The sequence below is a fragment of the Galeopterus variegatus genome, unplaced genomic scaffold (assembly GCF_000696425.1).
Source record: "Galeopterus variegatus unplaced genomic scaffold, G_variegatus-3.0.2 Scaffold3914, whole genome shotgun sequence".
Lineage (NCBI taxonomy): Eukaryota > Metazoa > Chordata > Mammalia > Dermoptera > Cynocephalidae > Galeopterus > Galeopterus variegatus.
In genome coordinates this window covers 17,964-28,455 of record NW_007730025.1, presented here as the reverse complement: position 1 = coordinate 28,455, position 10,492 = coordinate 17,964, and positions in this window count along the sequence as shown.

Below are 10,492 nucleotides of genomic sequence, written 5' to 3'. Positions count from 1 at the left end.
AAAAAAAAAAAAAAAAAAAAAAAAAAAAAAAGAAAAAAAAAAAAAAAAAAAAAAAGAAGGGGGGGGGGAAGGGGGGGGGGGGGGGGTTAAGGGAAGGTTAGGGAAGGTAAAGGGAATGGTAAGTGAAGGTTAAGTAAAGGTTAAGGGAAGGTTATGGAAGTTTAAGGGAGGGTTAAGTGAAAGTTAAGGGAAGGTTAGCGAAGGTTAAGTGAAGGAGTTAAGGGAAGGTTAGCGGAGGTTAGGGGAAAGGTAACTGAAGGTTAAGGGAAGGTTAATGGAAGGTTAGGGAGGGTTAGTGAGGTTAGTGAAGATTAGTGAAGGGAGGGTGATGGGAGGAAGGAAGAAAAAGAAAGAAAGAGCCCCCTTAGGGTCCCCTTGGCCTGGCCTGGTCTTCCTCTAAGAGAGCCCCTGGCCTCACCTGTTCTGCCACTAAGGGCACCTCTGGCGTTTCCTGGCCTGCCACTAAGGGCTTCCCTGTCCAGGCCTTTTAATGGCCCCACTGCCACTAAGGGTGGGTCTGGCCAGGCCTACACCAGAGACCCACTGTCTCAGAGCCACCCTGGCCTGGCCTGGCCTATCCTTAGGATCCTGCAGGCCTGGACTGGCACTGTGGGCCTGTGTGACCCAGCGTGGCCCAGAGCCAAGGACCCCCCTGTCCTGTCCTGGGCTGTCCCTGGGGCCCTGCTGGCCTGTCCTGGCCTGGCACTATGGGCCATGCTATCTCTGTCCTGGCCTGGGGCTAAGGGTGCCCCTGCCTGGGCTTGCCTTCCACTAAGTGCTCCCATGGCCTGTCCTGTCCCTATGGCCCCTATGCCCTCTCCTGCCACTAAAGGCTGCCCTGGCTCCTAGGCTGCCATGGGCCTCCTACCGCTAAGGGCTGGCATGGCCTGTCCTGCCCAAGGAACTCACTGACCTGGCCTGACACATGGCCACCCCATTACTGGTCTGCCCCTAGTGGACCACTGCCAGAAGGGCCAACCTGCCACTAAGGGCACCCCTAAGTGCTCTAAGTGCTCCCTTAACTGGTCTGTCCAGGGACCGCTTGGCCTGTCTTCATGCTAAAGCCCCCCTGGCCTGGCTCTAAGACTCACCAGGCCTTGCCTGGCCTGGAAGGCCTACCCTAAGTGCTTCCTTGGCCTGTCCTGGCACTAAAAGCCCCCCTGCCCTTGCCTGACCCTAGGGCCCCCTGGCCTAGCCTGTCCAAGGGACCAATTGCACTGGTTTTCCCCTATGGGCCCCTGAGACTGGACTACTGGTAAGGGCAACCTGCTGCTTTCTTTTCTTTTCTTTCTTTCTTTCTTTCTTTCTTTCTTTCTTTCTTTCTTTCTTTCTTTCTTTTTTTGTTTGTTTTTTCTTGTCTTTTTTTTTTTTTTTTTCAGTTTTTCTTTTATGGTATTTTTTCTTTCTCTTTTCTTGATTGCTTTTTTCCCTGTTTCTTTTGTTTGTTTGTTTTGGGGTTTTTTTTTTGTTTTTTGTTTTTTTTTGGATTTTCCTGTCCTCTTTTTTAAAATTTTCTCCTTTTTATTTTTTTTGGCACTCATTTTTTGCTTTTCTTCTTTTCATGGGGGGTTTTCTTCTTTCCATTGGAGTTTTTTCTTTTTTCTTTTTTCTTTAAGATGACCGGTAAGGGGATCGTAACCCTTTACTTGGTGTTGTCAGCACCACACTCTCCCAGTGAGCCACAGGCTGACCTTGGAGTTTTCTTTTCATTGGGCTTTTGTTCTATTTGTGCTTTTTTTTTTTTTTCTTCTTTAATGGGGGTTTTCTTCTTTTTCTTAGGGTTTCTTTTGGGGGGTTCTTCTTTTTTTGGGGTTTTCTTATTTTGGGGGGATTTTTCTTCCTTTTCTTGGCATTCTTTTTGCTGGGGTTGTCTTCTTTGGGGGTTTTTTCTTCTGGGGGGGTCCTTCTTTAAGTTAGGGTTTTCGTTTTGTTGGGGTTTTCCTTTGGGGGGAGTTTTCTTCTTATTGTGGGTGTTTTCTACTTCTTTGGGGTGTTTTCTTCATTTTGGGGGTGTTTTCTTCTTTTGCGTGTTTTCTTCCTATTTTGGGTGTTTTCTTCCTTTATGGGTGTTTTGTTCTTCTTCTGGGCATTTTCGCCTTTTGGGTGTTTTCTCCTTCATCTTGGTGTTTTCCTCTCCTTTTTGGTGTTTACCTCTTTTTTTTTTTTCCATGTATTTCGATTGTTTTCTTTTCTGGCCCAACTTCTCAGCCAGCTCCACTGTCACATGCTGCCCCAACTGCAGCACACTGGTGACCTCCACATTCTAATTGGTCTGGATGGAGAGAAGCAATCAGCGGCCACCTGATGCAGATGGAGACCCATGGCACAGGGAAGGGGGCACAGGGCACTGGCTCACAGGTGCCTTCCCAGGTACCATTTCATGTGAGGTCTCCAGCACCCCAGTTCACAGGTGGGGAATACAAAGGCCCATGGGGCTAGTGTGGAGGGCAGGCCGGCAGGGCGGGTGGCGCACCAGCCTGATGAAGCCAGTACACCTCAGCCAGCTGCTCCTGGAGCTCATGGGCCTGGGACAGCATGAGCTGGTGGTGGCATGGTGGCACTATGTGCCCTCCAGCACCTGCCTGTGCTGCTTGCCTCAGAGCCCAGCAGCTGCCCCAGCTCCAGCAGCCGCTCCTCCTGCTCCCGGTTCAGGTGGCTCAGACCCTCGTCATCCTTTCCCTGAGCCGTAGCTGACCTGCCAGGCTCTCCAGCTGCTTCTGCAGCTGCTCAGCCTCCACCTGTGGCCCCCGTTCTTCCTCGCTGGGCCCTGCTGGAGGCTCTGGGGGTGGAGGCTCAGCTGAGAAAGGAAATGGATGATGAGGGATTCTGGCTTTTGGAGCTGCACAAAACCCTCTTCTTGACCCACAGCTCCTAATTCAGCTTCACCGCAGACCATGGCTTCCTGTCTAATCATTCCTCATGCCCAGATGATGGTCAGTCATTCAATCCACTTTCACATAGAGTTCTTCACATTCTTGTGCTCAAGACAACTGTGGGTGGCTGACAGTGGGCACCCCACCCCTCTTTGCAGATGGGGACACTGAGGCTCAGATGAGCAGACTTGCTGTCTGCTGGTGAACACCTTTTTCTCTCACCCCACCTGCTCCCAGGCCACCCCAGCCCCAGCTTACCTGTCCACCTGCTTACATCGGCCTAACAGGTCTCTGGCTCCTGGACCTGACCCAGGCCCTGCTCCTGCCTTGAAGCGTGCACCTGCCCAGAGCACCGGGGGTGAGCCATGGAGCGAGCAGCTGCAGGAGGGACAGGCTGTCACCTTCCTCTCTATCCCACCCGCATAAAAGCAAAACCCTGGGCTGCAGCCACTCACTTGCTATGGCAGGAGCTAGGATGTCTGGAGCTTCTTCGTCTGGAGCTGCAAGGCCGCCTTCTCCATCACAAGGACCTGAAGCTTCCCCTTCAGTTGGGACTGGTGACACTTGCAGTCCTCATAGTTGCTCCTGTGGCCAGAGGTGGAGGAGAATGGAAAGAACGAGGAACAGAAAAGACCACTTTGGTGATCATGCACTGACTTTGCCACACAACCAGAGGACCATGGCATGGGAAGGGGACCCCAGGAACCAAGAGTCACAAGTGCCAGTCCAGAGAGTGGACATGAATTGCCTGAGGCCACATACGAGACATGGGCGCGGCTGGGGCCAGAGCTTGGCTCTGCACATGTCCAAACCTGTGCATCCCCCTCATCGTGCTCACCTGTACCCTCCCACCTCCCACCACATCGACCACACTGAGACCCCCAGACCTGCCATCCACCGACCCCTCCTACTTGTCCTCCAAGTGCAGGTGGAGAGCATCTCGCTCTTTCTTCAGGTCACGGTAGGACTGCAAATGCAGAAAGGTGAAGTCAGGATTGGGCAGAGAGAAGATATAGTCGGGCACATAAACACCAACACCTACAGCAACCATCCCGCAGTGACATTTCCTCCTCTGAATCACACTTGACGTATCTTTCAAGCATTTCCAAGCCCATGTTCTCAGTTGTTTTCCTAAGACCTCAGTAAGGGTGGAAGAGGCAGGGAAAGAGATCTGATTTACAGCTGGCTGACAGAGGCCCAGGGATGTCGGGTCAGGTTGTCATTGTTATGACTGTCATCAAGATCGTTTGACTCTGTATTGAGTGCATCACCAGGCACCATGCTAACAATACACTGAATCCTCACAACCACCATAGGAGGGAGTTACTATTACTATCTCCATTTTGTAGACGTGAACATCCAGTCTATCTAATTCTCTAAGGCCATTTTTCCCCCAGGGGTGGAGGTGCAAGCGTGAGGGCAGGTGGCTGGACTCGCCCTCTCCACCTCCTTCTGTTGTGCAGAGACAGTGGTCAGACTCCACGGCAGCTCTTTTATCTGCACTCACGTGAGCACAGGCAGCTCACCAGATGTTCACAGTCCCCTGGAATGACAGAGGTCAGGATGGAGCCCAAAGGACTCCCCCAAAGGCCTGCCAAGGCACCAGGTCAAGGGAGGAAGGGTGCCCAGATCCACACCTGCTTTCTGCCAGACTGCATGGTGAGCACTGGCCAGGGCTCTCTCTAACTGCACCTTTTCAGACATTGAAACATCAGTGGTCCGAATCTGTGCCTTTGGGAGAAAAGCGAGGACAAGCCTGCGGCATCTCCATCTCAGTCTCTCCCCAAACCCATCAGCCATGGAAGGAGCAAAGAAAAAAATCATGTTCGTCTTCCCAGTTCATCCAGAGTTTCCTGCTGCTGTTTTTCTGTGTGGAGAATCACAGGAAAGTGACTGAGGTTGTCCCCCTCAGCTCCGTTCCCCAGACCAGAGTGGTGGGCAGGGGACAGGGATGGATTTTCAAGGAAAAGCTCTCACACCCTATGGGGATGAAAATTAACAAACTCTCCTCGAAATCCCAAGGAAAGAGAATTTGGGTCTTTGTTGGTTTTCACTCACAGCTTCAGAGCTGAATGTCTGAGTCTGGATTCTCTTTGAAGGACAGCCACAGAAATCTCTAGAAATGGAGGCTGAGAAAGGAAAGACTAGCCTTCTCCCAGCTTGTGATTCACAAGGGTGCATGTATTCACCATGAGCCACACGCTATGGGACAGGGACTGTTCTTAACAACAGGGATCCAGGAATTAAAAGGGCACGCAAGATCCCTGTCTCCCTGATGTTTCAAGTGTGCCTAGAAATCTTTCATCCTTAGAGTTGAAAGGGACCTTTGACACCCTCTAATTCTATTGCAGGACATTCAAGCCCAGGCAGGAGAGGTGGCTTGTCCGAAACCAAAGGCAAAGCAAAGCAGTAACTAAATCAGGGTTCTGACACAGGAACACAGGCTTCTGACAACAGTCAGCCTAGTGTTTCCAGCAGGGGACAGCCCAGGCCACGTGTGGTGAGGACTCAAGCAGGGGTTTATGGAGAAGTGAGGGTGGGCAGACAGGGCAGCAACAGAAACAGCCATGCTGCATGGTCTGGGGTCCCTCCCGCTGAGGCCTAGGCCCCCAGCACCCCATTCTCTCTTGGCATCAGGGCCCCCCAGCCCTTTTATTCAGAGGCACAAGGGGAAATTGGCGCCCAGGATTGGCAGCGTGGAATCAGGGGACCCCACTGGACTCTTACCAATTCCTGGATCATGCTCCTTTCACGTTGGTTTTCTACGTAACTGGAGTCCCGGGCTACTGCCAGATCTAGGCACTGGCTCCAGGCACATGCAGAGAGGAGGAGCTGGAGGGGGTCTGGGGGGAGAGGTAGACAGAGAAATAATTAGGGGTGGGGGTGGCGGCTGTCTCAGCTGGCAATGGGGCACCCAGCCCCCACTACAGGAGGTGGTCAAGAGGCCGCCTGCAGGGGCACTTACCTCCAGCTCCTTCATGTAAACTGATGTCACAGAGGCCTCCCCACTGATGTCACAAAGGCCTCCCCACTGATGTATGATGTGGGCCAGAAGAGATGAGAGTGTACATGGAGACACTCTGTCCTCCTCAGTGGCTAAGCTCCCTGTCATCCTTTCTTCCCCATCAGCTGGCAAAAGATGCCCCCTATGAGTCCTGTGGCACCCCAGATTGAGATGATCTGGGCAAGACTCAAGCTGTGAAGCTCAGCTGCCCAGGAGTTGTTCCAAAGAAAATAAGAACATCTCCCTCCAGAGGGCACTGACTGAAAGGCGCTCTGGTCCCAGAATCCTAGAGAATTCTAATGTGAGATACAGACTTAGAAATGAAATGTAAAGTGTCTCTAGAGAGTAGAAACCTGGGAGAAAACCAAACCGAATTCTCCCACTTGTCACCCAGAGACATTGTGAAGATTTCAAGCCCACTGGTGAAGTCTAGGCTTTTCAGGTAGTGAATGTCTAAGTCAAGGGAGTGAGGGAGCCGGAAACCTCTCGTTCCTGGTTCCCCTAGTCCTAAATCACCTTCAAAATGTACATTTGTGCCACGACCAGAGAAGTCAGAAAGAGGGAGAAAACACTGAGGGGACTGGGCCATCAGGTTAAAGGCCGGGCTCCAGGCAGTAATGACAGGGGACAGCCAGCCAGGGCAGGGGCTGGGCTGCTGAGGGCGCAGGGATGGCTGAGAAGACTTTGGTGAGGGGAGTCAATAGGCTCCGGGGGACAAGCCCTGTGTGCCTCAGAAGTGACCCCAAGTCCTGACCCTGTCCCACCATCAGAGGGCCCTCAGGCTAGTTCCGGGGCCTGCGACCCAGCATGCTATGCCTTATTCTTGGCCACAGCCAATTTCCTCTGTCTTATTTCCTCCGACATCTCAGGGCAGGGAAAAGGAAAGGGGTGACCACGTCACCACCATCCAAGCGCTGGGGATTCGCTTCCTTCAGCTGACAGCACAGACGTGCAACTGAGCCAGAGCTGGTGGGAAAGGGCGGTGCTAAGCAACACTGCAGTAGGTGTGGCCTCAATGCTCACACCCATTGGTGGATAAAAAAGATGAACCTAGTGGGGCGTGGCCAGGACACAGGGCAGGGTGGAGTCACAATGAAAGCTGTGATCGCTGGTCCTGCCCACCCCAGGGAGGGGTCCCTCAGGGAAGGGGCTGGGCTGTCACTTGGTGCCCCTGCAGCTCCTGTGTGACCCTTCATGGTGGTTGTCACAGAATTCGAGGCAGCCAGCAGTCATCCACAGGGTCCCCTTAGCCTGGTCTGGCCTGCCACAAAGGGTACTCTTGCCCTGGCCTGCTGCTATGGACCCAACTGCCCGGTGCTCTCAGCTTGTCCTGCCATTAGACCTGTCCTAACATCCTGTCCGAAAGTCCTAGCCCAGATGGTAAAGGCTCTGCACCTCTTCTCTCTCCCCCTTTGATAGGGTTGGGTTTCATCCTGCCACTATGGGTACTCTGACACTATGGGCCTCTCTGGCCTGGCCTGCCACTAAGGTTATCCCTCCTGCTAAGAGCCACCCCTGCTTCTAAGGGACCCCCATCAATATGAGCACTCCTGACCTGGCCTGCTACTAGAGCCCCCTGGCAAGGTCTGTAATGCCCCTAGTGCCCCCTGGCCCGTCTTAACTTGAAGCTAGGGGCCACCCTGGCCAGGATTTGGTCAGATGCTGAGAGGCCATAGTGTCCCTTTAGCTTGGCCTGGCCTGCCACAAAGGTACTCTTGTCCTGGCCCACCTGCCCAATGCTCTTGCCTTGGACTGCCATTAGAGCTGCCCTAACATCTTGCCTCACAGACCTAGCCCAGATGGTAAAGGGTCTGCACCTGTTGTCTCTCCCTATTCAACAGGGACTTTTTTTCTTTTTTCCCTTTTGTCTTTCTTTATTTATTTTCTTTTTCCTTTTTTCCTTTTCTTTTTTTTTTATCCTTATTCTTTTTTTCCCTTCTTTTCTTCTTCTCAGGGGCAGAGTTTGAGCTCATCCCTCTGCCCCCTTTCAGGGAGAGGGGCAATGCTCTGCACCTCTCTCCTCCCTGGGGCCGCGGCCAGAGCCAAGCCCGAGAGCCCTGTCTCCAGCACCAATGTGGACGTGGACTGCAGCGTATGGGTGGTTATTAATGATTACCCTGATAAACCCTACCTCCTGGGTAAAAGCCAAAGTCCCCTCACCATGCCCTCCAAGTACCTGCATGATCCACACCCCGACACCCCTCCCCATTCTCTGCCCCAGCCACTCATGCTCGACGCTCCGGGCACAGTCCTGCCCCAGGGCCTTTGCACCTGCTGTTGCCGCTACCTGGACTGCTCATGTCCTGAGTACCCATGAGAGTTGGCCCTCACCTTTTTCATGTCTTTCCTAAAATGTCACCTGTTAGAGACCTTCTCAAAGCATTCCTGCCTTGATTGGAGGACCCACCACCTTCCTGGGTTGAAGGGTAGGAAGTTAACAGTTGCTTTGAGAATTGTGTAGTAGAGTTGCCTGCATTTATGAAAATTTAATGTATGTTTTGAGAATATTATTAGCTCTAATTGTTAGGCTGGAGAGAAGGAAAAGATGAGAGTGGTAAACAGAACTTCCTCAAAACTAAACAAAACATGCATGTAAATTAGAGAACATTATTTACAGTAGCAGCCAGGAAAAGTATAAACAAGAAGCTATTTGCGGATAGTCTAACAACTTCTAGTAAGAAAAAGGGGGATAGTTTGAGGGTATTGCTTTAGAGATTGCAAATTAAAGATTTAAAATACGTATACTGAAAAAATACCTTTGAAGGAGTGAATGCCATTGTTTCTTTAGTTCTGAAGAACTGCAATTTTAAAAATAGAGGAGAAAAAATTAAACTCCCTGAAACACTTGTACTACCATATTAAGACTGTCGTTCTAGATAAAAAATGGCAGCAGCCAGATGTTACTGATGTGGATGCATGTGTAAGTTGTACCCTCCTCATAAATAAGCCTTTGACGGACCCTGCTCTTCTACAGGTAGTATTAGTGATGGAAAGTACTATAGATCTTATAGCAGAAGAAAAGTTTGTTTGGAATCTAAACACTTGATTGCAACTATGTGATCATGGGCAAGTCATTCAACCATTCTGGGATCCAGTTTCCACAGCTAAAAAAGGGGTTAATTAAACTTCAGTATTCTTGTAGATGGAAGTGCTATTAAAATATAAAGAATATTATTATCCAGACAAAATCCTACTTAAGAAATTGGCATTTGAGCAAAACACTCACAGCTCAGAAACAAGATCGTTATAGAGAGAGAGAAAAAAAAACTCCACAAAATGTTTTAATTTTATACAGACAGCAAAAGTGTACTATGTTAAATTAATTCCTGCAGAATGTATTCTTCGTTACTACGATCCTCTAATCAAGAATAATTCACCAACTGCTAAAACATTAATGATTAATATTTTCTCTGCTATTTCACTGCAACATTTAATATCCAAGTTGGAAATGTGTTAACGCTCATTTGTGCATAGACTTTTTACTTGCTAGCTTTAAAAAAAAATGTGGTAAATTATATACAACATAAAATTGACCACTGGTGATATTTTGTACATCACAATATTGTGCAACCAACCATCAACCCCATGTCCTTTTGGAACACCTTCGTTACCCCAAAAGCAAACCCTGTACCCATTAAGCAGTCACTCTACATTCCCGCTGTCCCCAGCCCCTAAGTCACATTTTGTTTATCCATTCATCAGTCGATGAATGTTTGGTTTATTTCCAATTTGGGGCTATTATGAACAATTCTGCTATGAACATTCGTGCAAAAATATTTGTGTGCATGTATGTTTTCATTTTTCCTGGGTCTATATCCAGAAGTAGATTGCTGAGTCATATGGTGTTTCTATGTTTAATTTATTATGGAGCCATCAAACTTTTCCACAGTGTTTGCCATGTTTTATATTTCTACCAGCAACAGTTTCCCTTCTCCTCACTTCCACAGCATTTCAGGGGAGTGCAACGCCCCCTTGACTCCCAACCTCCATAGATGCATGGGCGCCACTTCTAATTACTTACACCAATCTGCAGAAAAGCAGTCATTGCAAACAGCAAAAGCACTAGGTGCAAAGCATGGCTGTAAATGTCTTATACATAGTCACATAGCTTTATAGCCAACACAATATGTATAAACCTGGTTTCCATATTTCTCCCTCATAAAAAAAAAGAAAAAGAAAAAAACCCCTTTCTTTGGAAACTCTCTCATCAAGGATTTCATATATTCTCAATTAAAACTGTTTCCTTTCACTGCCAACAGGACATTAAATAATAAGAACTGATAACCTTTAGAGAAATATGTCATGGGAAAGAAGACATATAGAGAATAATACAAACATCCATTTTTCCCCAATTATCTTTGGAAATGATTTCCTAAAGTCAACAGCTGCATTATAGAATCTGGTAAATTAACAACCTGGGAAAATTTTAATTATCTTAACTTTATGATTATGCAGGATATTTTAGTGGATTATAGTGAGGAAGAGAAGAAAAAAGAGTTGAGTGCACCTGATGAACCCTGAATATGTAGAGCATTGAGTGCATGTGATGAACCCTCAATATGTAAAGCGTTGAGCACATGTGATGAACCCTCAATATGTAAAGCATTGAGTGCAT